Raw genomic sequence first — 12456 nt, forward strand, 5'->3', positions numbered from 1 at the left:
GCGGCCTATGTTGTCTGTCTTGAGCAGTTTTGGTTAAAGTTGACTGTAGCGGAGTTACTGTGTGACTTTTCTTGATAAAATCACTCACTGTATCGTCAGTGATTGTGTAGCGAGCCTTCTCCATCTCCCCCAGAGGCGTATTTGTGTTGCTAGGAAGTCTTTAGTCTGGAACGACCAGACCAGGAGAATTTGTTTCAGGCTATACTCACAACATTATCATCACCACGACGGGACGTCGAATCAATCAGCCATCGCCTCCGGTATGCCAGATCGTGTCCTTGCAGTTAAGAAGACAGCTTGGTAATGTACATCCGCAGCACCGGCAAATCAGGGAATTTCGCTAGGTGATAATCAGAGCTCAGCAGAGTGCGCCTGTACATCTTTTCTAACTTTGTTCTGTCTTGGGTGTTCATTGTCTGAGTTATCAATAATGTAGCAGAAATTAACGCTGGGTTGGCTGTGTGTTTCTCTTAAGATTTGAGTTGCAAGGAATTGGCTCCACATACCACTAGGTCATAAATGTCACAATCTAGTTTATGGAGAACTTCAACTTCACAGCATTTATTTGAGTATCCAATTTGATGTATTGTAAATGTTTCATGTGTTTTACTTATTATTTTGAGTTTAGTCATAATAAATCAAATTGTTATTTTGGACAGAACTTCATTCTGTTAATCAGTAGAGCAACCCTTTCATTTCTCACTACGTTAATTAAACTTTCCTTTATCTAATTAATTTCTATCCAATTAAATTATTGCAGGAGCCAAACTTTTCTACTCCACTTGCAGTGGAGATTACAGTCAATTCGCATTTCTTCTTAATCCATGTGCAACAGCAAAAGTCGGAATTAGAAAAGAGGGGGCTTAGAGCATCATTTCCATATGAAGATTCGAGAAGAATTTAGTGTTAAATACACTGCTAGCCCCGGCACCCCGCAACCTTACGTGAAAATCACCCAGATTATTCAATGGAAATGGTACAAATATATCATGTGAATTTAGCAGGATAATTATGTGCTATCCAACAAGTAACTTATCAGTCACATAGTTGTCAAATATAAGCAGACACTGAAGAATCAGGAAGTCATTTAGATTTTTTTTTTTTTTTTTTTTGGTACCTAATGTCCATGGAATACACAGATCAATAATAAGTATAAATTTATTACTGAAAAAAGACTACAAGTACACAGGAGATTAGCGCGCTGGAAACATATAGAGCCAGCAGAATTTTATTGCTTCCTAGCTTGTTCTCTGCTTATGCCTAGAAGTCAAACGTTAGAGGTGAATGAATACTGGCAGACAGATTCTTTGCTTCAAACACCAATATTTTCAAACACAATGGCCAGGGGCCAGTACAAGTTGATCCTGCGTTTACTGCACTTCAGTGACAATTCCACCACATCTCAAGATATACTTGTAAAACTATGTCTCATTGTAGAGCACACAAAAAATAAATTCCTCAAGGCAGTAGTACCCTTTGAAAACCTAGTGATTGATGAAAGTCTGCTACTTTTCAAAGGAAGGCTCCAATTAAAGCAGTACATACCAAACAAAAATAGACATTTTGGCACTAAAATTTTCGTCCTTTGTGATGTACAAACCAACTATATTTTGGATTATATTGTCTACACTGATGCCGCCACAGAAATAGAATCTAGAAATGCTGAATGGGGAAAATCAGACGATGATGATTTGAGTTTGTTATTGCCATACCTCAATGTAGGTCATACCATTTATTCTGACAATTGGTATTTGAGCCCCAATTATTCCTGTGGCTCTATGATAAATGTACAAACGCCTTCGGAACAGTATGTAAAAACAGGAAACACCTACCACCATTGTCAGAGTTTGTGGAGACAAAGAAAAAAGAATATAAAATGGGCCAAAACAAATTGAAACCTACCTGTTTTGTCAGCTATAATAAGTCAATGGGTGCAGTTGATAAGACAGATGTGCTGTTATCTTCTTTACAATGCATCCGAAAGACAATGAAGTGGTACAAGAAAGTATTCTTTCATTTGACTGACTTGTATGTGCTTAATGCAAAAACTATTTCTGAAATACAAAAGCAACAGAAGATACCACTAGCGAAATACCACTTCGAAATAATTCGTCAGTTGCTTGATAAATTTCATAGTCCAACGTGTAGAAGTGCGATCCCATGAACAATCAAAGAAGAAAGCCCTTTCCAACTGCAGAATAAAGAGGGACACTATCCAGGGTTCCTCGTAGCAACAGACAAAAAGGAGATTTCCCAGAGACGCTGGGTAGTATGTACTACTCATTCACAATGAAAAATAACACACATAAGATGCAAAAAATGTGATGTGGCTCTCTGCATGGCACTATGTTTTGAAAAATATCACACACTAAAGAAATATTAGGATGTTGTGGTAACTGTGTATGTTCCAAGTAAAGAAATGTAAAAAATAAAAATAAAAAAGTAAATAAAGTGGTTTTTAACTCAGCCAGCGGCAGTCCAAATCCTGCATCAAAAATGAGGCTGGGAAACCACTAAAATAAACCATATCCACTAAAATAAACCATATCAAACATGACAAGCTGAAAAAGAAAACAGCGAGCAAGAAGGAGGCAGACGTTTACTATCCAATTTCTTACTGTGGAGAACTAACTTTAGGCTTTAATTACAAACGAAGCTATGGGCCTATCACAAAATGAGTTATCCAGATATATTCTTTGTTTAACTCTGAGTCCAGATACACAAGACAATTTGGTTTTAAATTTCTGTAATTATTTTTTAATTAAGATAGTAGGAAGAATTGTGTGAGATTTGGGCATTTCCGCTACACACTACTCACTTTAAAACTATATATCTTGAAACACATTCGATCGATGTTAATGAAATTTTAATATGTTATAGACATACATATCGATGCTAAAAGCCTCAAGTTACAGAAATTACTGTTAAAAAAGTTCCTATCATTTTTCTAAACCAACTGTTTTTCGGTCCAAAATGAACAATGAACATATAACAAAGTGTTGGTTAGTTTCGAAGCTCTCTTTCGTGGTTATCAGAAACTATAACCACCGTGACCATACAGGGTATACTGTTTTTAGGAAGAACATAACTGAACAATGGTTCTGTGCACGCCGGAACGCGCAGGAAGCCTGCAGTGGCCGTAGCCTACAGCAAGCACAGGGCTCAGTCCACCGCCCCCATCGCTTGTGTGCCGACTATAACACCACATTCGAATTCACTCACATCTTGATAACCTGCCATTGTAGCAGCAGTAACCGATCTAACAAATGCTGCGGACACTTGTTGTCTTACATAGGCATTGCCGATCGAAGCACCATATTCTTCCTGTTGACGTATCTCTGTATTTGAATACGCAACAGATTTCTGGAAACAAATATCATGGCTAAAGCACAACGATACACGATTTTTGAAAGGATTGGGTTTTCAGACTCAAACTTTGTGAAAACTGACAATTTTGAATAAAGATGATGTCTGAAATGGATATTAGAAGAAACAAAATGCTATTTAGACCTATACAATAACCATTACATGATGGATGAAATTTCGAACTGCACATGATTATAGGGAATCAGATTTTAATTATTTAAATAAAATGTTACTATATGAACTAATTACATAGTTCTTATAAGCAGGTTGTAAACTATACATTGAATAATGAATTTCAGAAAAATATAGAAGGAATAAGAAATTTATACATGCATATTATAAAATATAATATTACAACTGTATTATCTATTAAGCTGTAAGTGCATGAATATGATGAGTCAGAGGGGCGAAAATTGCACTTTAGGAATAATATGAGATTCAAATATACCTGAAGTTCAGAAGACTGCCTGGAAATTGTCAAATAACACATCATATTGGGTGACATCTTGGAGTGAAAAGTAGTGGAGCTCCGACATATCAGGGTAGCATTCCTGATCCAAAATTATTATCTAGTTGGTGTAGAGTGTTTAGTACTGGCATCCTAAACAATGTGTCTAGCTCCATCATTAACAAACATAACGGTCTATCTTCAATCTGAAATGAAAGAAAAGTAACTTTCATTAAAGCAGACATCTGAAATTATACTATAGTTTTTCACTGTGGGACAGTACATATACATAATACATCCGGTTCACAATGCTTTAAATAAAAGCCATACATTGTAGATAGTTACTAAATGTATGAAATTCAGTGACATAAAATGGGCAGTCCAGGATGGTAAAGTGAATGAAATGAAATGAGTTGGAATGATAGCAGTGACGGACACTAAAAAATGCTGAACTTTAAAATGCATGTCTCTGTTAGAAACAACTTAAATATAGGATACCAAGGGTGCCAAGTACACAATCCTAGCATACATCACCATTTAAAGTTTGTTCAGGAATTTCATATTTTAATACATAGTGGAATAACAGTGCTGAATATGAATAAAAGGTTTTTACTTTATTGTGAAATAATTTTTTTGTAAATGTGAAAGTTAAATAATACAATGTAAAAATACAGAGGTCCTCCTCACAGGACACTTGAAATGGGTATGTCGGTGTTCACACAGAAGTTATGAAGAACCCTGCTGAAGAGAAACTGAGGCATGGAATGGGAGTTGTCACACTCCAAGATATCAGGTTCAGGGAAGCTGTGAGGCAAATGAGCTGAAATTCCTCCTGTGCTACTCATAAAAAGATAAAAGTAATAAAGATATGGAGTTGCTTTCACTCCTCATGATGGAAGAATATGTACTGTGCATATCAAAGGGAAATTTCACATTGTGACCTTCATGAATGCATATGTGCCAACAGAAGAATAAGATGAAGATGAGGTATGTGGTTTCCATCAGTAACTACATGAAGCATGTCATAAAATGCCTAGATATAACTCCACATTAGACCTTGGTAACTATAATGCCCAACATAGCAAGGAAGTTCATTTAAGAAGTGTGTTGTTGGAAAATTTTGTACGATCAAACCAGTATAATATGAGGATCACCCAGTTTGCTGCTGCAAACTAGTTAAATGCTGTAAATGACTGTCTCCTGAGAACAATATCTGCAAAGGGACCTGAAAAAGTAATACCTATTAGTACTAAAGAGGTAAGTATCTTGATACAGAAAAAATGTGCATGCTTTCTGAGGAGCTAATTATAATTCTTACAATTACCTACTAGAAGAAAGAAAAAAATGAGGCAGAAGGTTGCTACGGCTTCCAAAGAACAACAGAAGAGTTCATAAATGTAATATAGTACAGCAGAGAGAGGTCTACTGTTCAAGAGTTAAAAAAAATAAATGCTGCTTCAACAACAGCACATGGGCTAAAGTCTACATCAGGGTCTGTGGCAGTCACTGCAGTGACTATCTACTGCTCATAGGTTGGCAACGCATGTTTCGTGTGGCCAATGGAATGATTCTTTGAAATAACCAATGAGATGCGAGAATGGAGGCAATGAATTTCTAGTGCCAAAATTGAAACCATTGTCTTGTTTGCTGTTTTTCAGTGTATTAGCAAGTTTTGGGAGAAATATTTTGTGATTATGTTAATGAGTATTGTAAAGTGGACTGATTTCAGTGTTTTAGTTCTGCACGGCGATGATGTCCATTGGTGCATGTCTCGTGGATTAATTGCAGAAACATGAAAATGTATCAAATGTGGTGGTCAAATGACTCTTAAGGTTGGTTGGGTATTAGGGGGGAGAGACCAAACAGCGAGGTTATCGGTCTCATAGGATTAGGGAAGGATGGGGAAGGAAGTCGACCATGCCCTTTCAAAGGAACCATCCCGGCATTTGCCTGGAGCGATTTAGGGAAATCATGGAAAATCTAAATCAGGATGGCCAGACGCAGGATTGAACCGTCGTCCTTCTGAATGCGAGTCCAGTGTGCTGACTCTTAAGGAGTCAAAGGTTTGTAAGGATGGAATCATCTGAAAGTGCAACAAATGCCACCACTTTGAGTAAGTGGACCAGTGTTGTTCAATTATGTCATGGGAGAAGGTAGGTGGATCGATGTTTATTACTAATAGAGTCACGTATTCGATATATTAATAAACAATGATTTACCTACCTTTCTCCATGATTTAATTAAAAAACACTGATCTGTGCTCATGCGTATCATTGTGTAGGAACAAAGAGCAGATAAATATTTCATTGCTTTTTTGAATATATCATGGGCTGTGACACTGTTGTTGGTTTTAGAGCAGTTTAAATACCAGTTGCTCAAATAAGGAGCAATTAAATTTATAATCCTCATTTACAAACATGCTTCACCCTTTCTCCTAAATGTATTATTTCCAAACACATCATTTGGCTGCTGCTCTCTCATTGGCTGTGTAACACAAACAGCTGACACACTTTTTGCTCCCATGATACCTCACAGCAAGTGCTGACAACATTCCTGTATGACACATGTAAGTACACCACTGACCCTATTGCAGACTTTTACCCATCACATGAAATACTAGGAGAAACAACGAGAAAGAGAAATGGAGAGTGATTAATATAGCCAGGAAGTGAAACAGAAGAACGAAGCAAGACAAATGCTTACAATGCAATACTAGATCAAATAAAGCATTATACAATAAAAATAGGATCAAGGGAGCAAAGGTGTATTGGCGGGGTAAAAAAAAAAGAAACCCTAAGGAGAAAAAGATGGAAGAGTACTACCAAAGGAATGAAACAAAATTTTGTAAGAAAATTACAGAAGGAACTGAAGAATGTGAGTAAAAGTAACTGCATGTAAGTGTGAAGAAGTAAATTTACTGGCATATAAACAATATCTCTTTCACAAATGGAGAGAGAGTAGTTTAAGGGAATTTTTGAGGGCAATGCTACCAGTAGTGAGCAGCCACTCTGTTACACTGCAGATGGAAAGATAGAAGAGCCCACATTATAGCAAGTATGGAAGGTAGTGCACAATCTAAAAAATTAGAAAGCACCAAGAACTGTTGATAAACTGGCAGAACTGGTCTCCATAAGTGAATCCACAAACTATTGAGTTTACAGTAATCAGGGAAGGATGATTTGGAAGAGTGGTTCTTAGGTGTAATTATACAGTTAATTAAGGAGAGAGACAAGCCTTGTTAAGATTATCAAGGGATTACTCTGCTGGGTATAACCTACAAAATTATCACTAGCATTACGAATAAAAAGCTAATTCCTTAGGCTGAGATTCTGGGAGAATCAGTGCAAATTTCAGCCTACCAGATCAGATAATTGAGCTATGGCAAATATGTGAAAAGGCATTAGCATAAAATATTGAGCTTCATAATGTCTATGAAGACTTATAGCAGGCCTTTGATAGTCTTCACAGGGCAGAAATGATAAATTATTTGTTACTACTTGGTACACACTCATTCTAACAACATTTCCTGGTCCCAAGGATTCAGTTTGAGTGGATAGAGAACTAATTAATTGGTTTAGCATTACTGAAGGAACCAGACTTGTGGTTACCCTCTTTACAAAGCTTTTCAATCTGACTAAGTAGCCATTCAAAAGCTTCAAGTATCAGGTTACATACACACGAAGTCAACTCTTACATGCATATGCTCTGATGCAATAAGCAGTAGAATTTCATGACAGAATATGTGAACTGAAATAAGTCATAATTTGAGAACTTGCTATAAATGAAATCAAGGCTAAGGGCACGAATCTGAGCAGTAAGGAAAACAACAATTTCGATGAACTATCAGCAGCAGAGCTTACTTTCCAAGGTGTGCAGAAGTTTGGTTACCGGCATTTTCATATTAACAGAAAAAAAATGCTGTAAGACTAACATGGGATGCTCACCCACAATCATCTTGTAGACATCTGTTTAAGAAGTTCAGCATTCTGAATACTGCTTCACAGTATATTATCCATTCATGAAGTCCTTTGTAAATAATCCACTGCAGTTCAAAAGAAACAATGATTTATGTAATTACAATATTACAGTTGCCTCTAGTACAAAAAGGGGTGCATAATCCTGCAACTGTAACTTTTGACTACTTCCCCTCTGATATGAAATGTCAGACAAACTGCATAGAAATTTAGAAAAACTGACATAGTTTCTCCTTGACAACTCTTATCCCACAGAAGAATTTCTGTCGTAAAGTGTAAAAGGTGGTGGGTGGAAATTACTGACTCATCAGTACATTTAGCGACAACACAAAAAACTTATAAAATGTTCAGCTTGTAGCCATATTTACTAATGAATGTGCATTATGACTGCAAAATAACTTGTTTCACACCATTTTAATTATTGTGCAAATGATCTACGGATCATCAAACTAACTAACATGGCATATTCCATGTCAACTGAAATAAAATATTTGAGACTAAGCAGAATAGATGCTTCAACATGTGTAATAAATTATTAGTCTCCAAGTTATCAGACAGACAGCTAAAATTGCAAATATGTGTGGTTACAATCAGGCTAGTTGTAAACTACAGATACGCAGCATGGACATTAATCCTTTAATTATGTTTTATCCCATGTAACACTCAAATACAAACAGTATGTGTTCTTTGGTAATAGTTATCAATGTAACTACACCCTATGTACTCTATTACATATTAGTAAGTTCACCACAAGATGTGTGGTGGTAAATATTCATGCCAATGAACCAGGAGCACAAAATGTGAGCTAAATTTTTTAAAACAAATCTGCAGGAAATTAGCAGCATCAACTTCAAACCATGTACAAAAATCCACATTTGCAGCCATTTCAGTATCAATCTGTTTCAAAATTTTCATGAAATGCTTCAAGCACAAGCAAACAGTATATCCTACTGGCTGAATCTGTACTAGATGTTTCATCAACTAGCCTACTTGCCACTGTGTTATACACACACTACCATTAGTTATTGCAAGAGTGTTGGAAAGTGTGGAAATAGTGGCAACATCATCTGCACCAGAGGTCTCTTTCAAATTCCAAACCTTCTGTGTTATCTTCTGTAACCTCTTCCCAGCAGTTCATTACATGAACACCCACAACTTAATCTGCCACAGTTCCATACCACGTATATGAAGTCACTCGTGCTGGTCTAAAGAATGTAAAGATGCGCACAAATGTCAATTTGATCCCTCTATCTATAAAACTTCACCATAAATGAAAACATAATATGCCTATTACATTCAGATGTGTCAAACTACTCTAGTTAAGTTGTGTATTTTCAGTAATCATCCTAGATCTGCACTTTCAGCAGAAATGATTCGTATTAACTCACCTGTGAACATTTTCGTGATAACTTGTGAAACAATATTAACCGAAATGTTCATTCTTCATTAGAAGTAGCATTTCATAGCATATATTTATTAAAACTGTTTTCTAACTAGTAACTGAATTTCCGACAATTTCTTTGTTTATACATACGGTGAGGAAGAAATCTAGTTGTACATACGCTTACAAACGAGTACCCTACTGATTTTATACTTCATAATGTGGGAATTGCTGCTGTGAATTGAGCTATGTCACTTATATTAGAAGAATAAAAAATCTACGGATGGCAAACGCTACCTGAATGCAAATCCAACTCTGAGGACAAGTGCCTCAAAGGTTATTTTGAATAACTAACTTTTAAGGTGCATCCACACCATGCCTTTTTTGTGTTCAACTCTGCACATGTGCATAAATTTCCAGCAGCGTAACTAAGCACGCGCATTTGTAATTCCCTGGATATGACGGCCGTGCATAAATCACAGTCAACCTTCGCGCTAATTCCTTTAGTTACTTGCGATAGCAGACGACAGGCAGTCACAGCCCATGTTTGTTCGGTTATCTTTATTCACTTGTTCGCGGCTATCTCAAACCTACCAACTTGCAAACATAAAAATGGTAACTGGATAAACTATTGAAAATATAACCAATACAATCCATTATTTGAAATAAATAAAGCAATAAACAGCATTTATGACCAGTGGTACACATATTTCGCAGTGTAAGGGTTAACGAGCGCTGACGAGAAGCAGTTCTGGGTGTTGGAAACGCAGTGTTCTGACGACCTGTGTGGCAGACTGACAGTTTAAGAAGAGAGGTGGCTCTGCTAGACTCGCCTTCCGGCGGGCAACTGGGCGACTAGACCACTGTTTCAACACACATCCTGCCATCCTGATTTAGGTTTTCCGTGATTTCCCTAAATCGCTTCAGGCAAATGTCGGGATGGTGTCTTTGGAAGGGCACGGCAGATTTCCTTCCCCATTTTTCACTAATCCAATTGGACCGATGACCTCGCTGTTTGGTCCCCTCCCCCAAATCAATCAACCAACCAACAGTTCAGAATAACAATTGTTTCATCTAGAACAAACGCTTAATTGGTCACCTCATACAAGGAGCTGCCATTGTAAGATTAATAAAAAGCAGAAGGATAGCCTGGCTTGGATATGGCCTTCATAGAGGCCAACTGGAGAAGACAGATAGGAATGCCACGAAAGCATTGAAAGATCAAACGATGTGGAAGAAGATACAAAATCTCTCAGAGCCTAAAAATGGTGAATAACCGCACTGGAGAGGTGAGAATGGAGGAAACGTACTGAAATGGGTAAAGCTGAGTTCACAGACGCAACAAAAGTATAGCCACAGCTAGTGGCATACAGTAGTTGCAACGAAATTGCATGTGTGAACTCTCATTTCTCAGTGGCGCAGCTTAAGAGACTCAACTCTTGTCATGGCACAAAACTTTCACCTTGGTTGTACTTTGTTAGTCCACATTCCTCCCACCACTGCTCCCTGTTGGCTGCAATTCGAAACACATGCACACTGTCTTAGCTATCGTGGAGTAATACCCGCTGCACTCCATTTGATTTCAGCGTGTTTTCGCTTGATTACTGAAAGTGAAAATAGCGGTCGGCAGATACACTTTCGCAGCTTCTGGAACTCCAAGAACAACAATCTATCTTTAATTTTCTGTAGCAGTGTGTGTGTGTGTGTGTGTGTGTGTGTGTGTGTGTGTGCACGTGCATACAATATTTGCAAATTCTTTCTTTAGATCTGTCCCACAATCTTGAAAGATTTTTGAAGTCCGCGAACACTTTCAATTATTTATTGCACAAGAACCAAACATTGTACAGATATCATACATATGTCGTTTTGAAGAGAAACCCTGAAAGTTTTTTTTTTTTCATGTATTCTGACACAGCGTAGTTTGGTAATTTGCCGATAGTCAACGATAGTCGCAAACATGCCGAGTTTAGGTGCGGAGCAATCTTTCTTTGTGTTCGACAAAAACAAGTGTGCTACAGCTGTTCAACGGATGGTGTTCATTCTTTCCGCGTGCTATACGAGATTGGAATAATAGAGAATTGTGAAGTTGGTTCGATGAACCCTCTGCTAGGCACTTAAATGTGATTTGCAGAGTATCCATGTAGATGTAGATGTTTAGAACCAAGTACGGTAAGAAGCCACCAACAAGGAAGGCCATTTGCCACTGGCACAAAAAATTCGTCACGACGGGTTGCTTGTGTCCGGCAAAGAGAAGCGGACGTCCCACTGAGAGTGAAGTGAATGTGGAGCGCGTACGAGAGACATTCATAAGGAGTCCGAAGAAATCGGTGCGTCGTGCATCGCGTGAACTCGAAATGGCTCCAATGACTGTGTGGAAAGTCCTGCGACAGAAGCTGTCTATGAATCCATTCAAATTGGAGCTAGTGCAGAAGCTCAATGACGACGGCGACATGGACAAGCATTTTGAGTTTTGTTCGCAGTTGTAACAATTGAATGAGGATAGGGATGGCATTGTTGATCGCTTAATTTTTAGCGACGAAGCCACTTTTCACACTAATGGGAAAGTGAACAGGCATATTTGTCGAATCTGTGGTACAAAGCATTCACACGATTGCATTGAATTTGAGCGTGATTTCCCAAGTAAATGTTTTTTGTGCCTTGTCGCGTCGAAAACTGTACAGGCTATTCTTCTTCGCCGAGAGCACTGTCACTGGATATTCCTACTTGGACATCCTGTGGCTGATGCCTCAAATGCAATCGAACTCTCCGTTCACCTTTCAGCAGCATGAGGTTCCACCACATTTTCATCGTGAAGTTCGTGGGTACCTGAACACGGAGCTGCCGCATCGTTGGATTGGCCGTGCTGCAGAAGGGGACAGGTGTTTCATGAAATGTGGGGGCACATAAAAGATCTGGTGTATGTACCGCCTCTACCACATGATGTTAACAGAGCCTCGGGAGAGAATACGGGAAGCGACTGCCACAGTCGACTATGCTATACTGGGACGGGTATGGCAAGAATTCGGTTACCGTGTTGACGTCTGCCGGGTCACTCATGGTTCGCATATCGAATGTTTGTAAAAAAAAACTTTCAGAGTTTCTCTTCAAAATGCAATATGTATGGCATCTGTACAATGTTTAGTTCTTGTGCAATAAATAGAAGGTGTCAATTTAGCTTCCGCCGTTTGCCAATAGGTGGCGACAACGGTAAGTAGCGGTCAAAAGAAACAGATCGCAGACATCAGGCAGTTAGCTTCGATCTCCATCAACATAAACTCATTCAATCA

The 12456-nt window shown here is 38.2% G+C and overlaps 1 long non-coding RNA gene across 1 annotated transcript in view; it reads right to left on the bottom strand.

Annotated features, from left to right (window-relative positions):
• LOC126471060 (uncharacterized) overlaps positions 1-9716 on the bottom strand; it is a 29368-nt gene extending 19652 nt beyond the window's left edge. Inside the window, exons 1-2 of the long non-coding RNA XR_007586289.1 lie at positions 9467-9716; positions 3815-4020 (exon numbers count right to left, since the gene is read on the bottom strand). This is a non-coding gene — a long non-coding RNA (uncharacterized LOC126471060). The remainder of the gene's footprint in view (positions 1-3814; positions 4021-9466) is intronic.
• Positions 9717-12456: the final 2740 nt, after the last annotated feature.

The sequence above is a fragment of the Schistocerca serialis genome, chromosome 3 (assembly GCF_023864345.2).
Source record: "Schistocerca serialis cubense isolate TAMUIC-IGC-003099 chromosome 3, iqSchSeri2.2, whole genome shotgun sequence".
Lineage (NCBI taxonomy): Eukaryota > Metazoa > Arthropoda > Insecta > Orthoptera > Acrididae > Schistocerca > Schistocerca serialis.